General features: G+C 35.6%; 1 protein-coding gene across 2 annotated transcripts in view; it reads right to left on the bottom strand.

Annotated features, from left to right (window-relative positions):
• Window positions 1-3,208, bottom strand: part of TTLL7 (tubulin tyrosine ligase-like family member 7) — a 139,748-nt gene that overhangs the window by 135,815 nt on the left and 725 nt on the right. The window lies entirely within an intron of this gene.

Genomic DNA, 3,208 nt, shown 5'->3' with positions numbered 1-3,208 from the left:
TGCCTGGCTGCCGGCCGCCATCTTGGCTGACAGTTAATTTGCATATACTCACTGATTAGCCAATGAAAAGGGTAGCGGTTGTACGCTAATTACCATGTTTCTCTTTTATTAGTGTAGATAGTCACTCTTTCTCCAGGACAAAGCCCGGTGTCAGTTCTCATTGACCTACTGTGCACACAGGTGGCTACAGACATCATTTTGATGCACTCAGTTTCACACCTTAAACTACCATAATGTTCTATGTCCATTATATCTCAATTTTTAAAGAGGCAAATTAAGAAGTCAGACTTTTTTTTATTTCTGAGACTTTATCTTAAGAACTATTTCAAAAATACAGAACTTATCAACAAAGGTGCTCATCACAATGTCATTTATTACTATCAATAATATACTAGTAGTGACCATGAGGAAAGATTAGAAAATTATGGTACATCGACCTCATGGAAAATAATGTAGGCATTTTAAATGTTCACTGTCCAATTAAAATTATTCATGGAATGCACATCAAATATTAAATAATGGTTGTCTTTAGTTAGTAAGGTTATGGTGATCTTTTTCCTACATATATTCTTAAAATTTCCAAATTGTCCATAATTCTGTAATAGAGAGGGGAAGCTTTTCAAAAGGCAAACTTCCTTGGAAAAGTTTTACTTGCATAAAAAGCTTTTTCTTGGTTTAATTGAAAACTAATCCTTTTACTATCAGTTTCCAGAAAATATACCATTTTCTGGAAGGACACCTGGAGCAAGGAATATGGAGAATGTGAGCAAGACCAGTCAAAGATAAATTTGGCCTGCTTAGAAACATACACTAGTTCCTTATGACGACCAGATAAGGAGCAAATTTCACTGTCTGATATTCAAGGTTCTTCATAACTCATCACAGTGTGTCTAAACCAGCGGTTCTCAACCTCTGGGTCGCGACCCCTTTGAGGGTCGAACGACCCTTTCACAGGGGTCGCCTAAGACCATCAGAAAACACATATATAATTACATATTGTTTTTGTGATTAATCACTATGCTTTAATTATGTTCAATTTGTAACAATGAAAATACATCCTGCATATCAGATATTTACATTACGATTCATAGCAGTAGCAAAATTACAGTTATGAAGTAGCAACGAAAATAATTTTATGGTTGGGGGTCACCACAACATGAGGAACTGTATTAAAGGGTCGCTGCATTAGGAAGGTTGGGAACCACTGGTCTAAACAGTATATGTGCACTTCTCAGTTGAACCTCTTCTCTGGCTTTTTCTTTGACTATCAAAATCCTTCCCATCTCTCAGTTATTTAATTCACTTCCACCCATGGAGACTTCTGTGAACCTCTGATGATCCCAGCCTCTACTATTTCTCCTTCTTCTTAAGGTGTTGATATAGCACTTAAGTTTGTTGACCACCTTTTTTCTAGTATTATGGCAATTCTAATTATTTTGTTGATTACTTGTATGTAAATAAATATCTTCCCAGTTAGATCTTAAGTTCCTTGAAGCCAAGAATTTAGATGGTCTGCAGAAGGTAGTCATTTGACAAATAAATACATAAGGAGAGCAGTTCTAAAGCCAAGTTGGTATTAAATTCACACTCTCAGTAATGGTATATAAATAAAATGTGTTGCTTCCATTTTAAAGGATCCTGCCGACCTTCCACCACGAGGACATACACCTTCCTTTAAAAAAAAAATAGCAGTGGGCACTTATTTTTGCTTACTCATTCATACCAATTCTGCTGTCCCTCTTCGGATTAACCAGATTGGACTACAAGATGTTTCACACCAAGGTTCAGGACACAGTCTACATCCATGTAAAGAACTAAAAGAAATGACCTCCTAGAAATCAAACTTAAGACTCATCACAAGACCCTACTTCTCTTATAGTCTTGTGTGAACAACAAATGTAAATTCATGACTCCATTTTATGGCCTTATTTAGGCAGTGGGCTTTAGTCTATCAATATCCCCCATTAAGTTAAAAAAGAATTCTCCAATACAAATGGTTCGATACTTTAGAAACAATGAGCTAAGATGACTATGTTCCTCACTGCCATTAAATACTATTCCAGCACTTAGAGATAATGAGCATTTGTGCTATAGCAACCTGCCTCCTGAGACATTAACAAGAGTTGCATATATTAAGAGAAAATACATAAATCATAAATGAAAGCAAGTCAAATGACCAAGCAAGGGACACAGAAAAACCTAGCCACCATTATTTTTATAGAAGGAGCGCACAAGGTCCATATAATTGTTGACTCTGAAGGGCAGGGCAAAAACAAATGAATTCCACTATATAGAACTACATTTTGCTACAACACATGTTTTTTTGTAAAAGTCAATGCTTGTTCAGATTCCACCATTTATGATCTTGAATCTTCTCTATATTTCAGTTTCTTAGTCTATAAAATGGAATTATCATGTTATACCAAATCACAGAACTGTAATGAATCAAAGAACATTATTAGTCTGGGTTTATCTGTCACCTTATAATGAAGTAACACACCACACAAAAACAATTCAGTCACACACCCTAAGAACTAGATAATTGTTCTTACTGCAAATATTTTCCTAAAGTTTAAAAAGGAAAAACGATACTCAGTTGTTGTTTTTTACTTTCTTGATTGATTTCTCCAACACTTGAGTGTCCACCATATATCACATATTACCTTTTGACATATGCTCCCTAAGAAAATAGGGGTTTTTCCCACATAGTTCAAAGCATATCTTACTTTCATATAAAACAGGGGTGGGGAACATCCAGCCCATAGGCCGTATAAGGCCTGAGAAATCATTTTTCTGGCCCTGCCAAGACATTAGGAGTGAGTTAATTAAATGTTTGACCAGATATAGCAGGCTAACTTTTAAATTGATAATTTTGTATGGTCAGAGAATGACGTTATAAATATCCAAATGGCCCTTGGCAGATAAAAAAGTTCCCCACCCCATATAAAAAACAATTATTCCACATACAGGAAGTTTACAGGTTGTTGTTGGTATTGTTTGAGATCACTCCTATGAAAATTAATTCTGTTTAATAGACCATACAGTATAGGTACACTTGGATAAACAACTTCTTAATACAGTGAAAGGTACATGGGCTTTAGAGTCATAAAGATCTGTATTCAAATTCCTGTTCTGTGACCTTGAGCACATAATCTAACTTCCCTGCTCCTCACTTTCCACATTTGGTTATGGGTTGTTGTGGTGATTT

Source organism: Myotis brandtii, unplaced genomic scaffold, assembly GCF_000412655.1.
Source record: "Myotis brandtii unplaced genomic scaffold, ASM41265v1 scaffold21, whole genome shotgun sequence".
Lineage (NCBI taxonomy): Eukaryota > Metazoa > Chordata > Mammalia > Chiroptera > Vespertilionidae > Myotis > Myotis brandtii.
The sequence above is the reverse complement of the archived record's forward strand: the minus strand, read 5'-3'. Positions and strand labels throughout refer to the sequence as shown.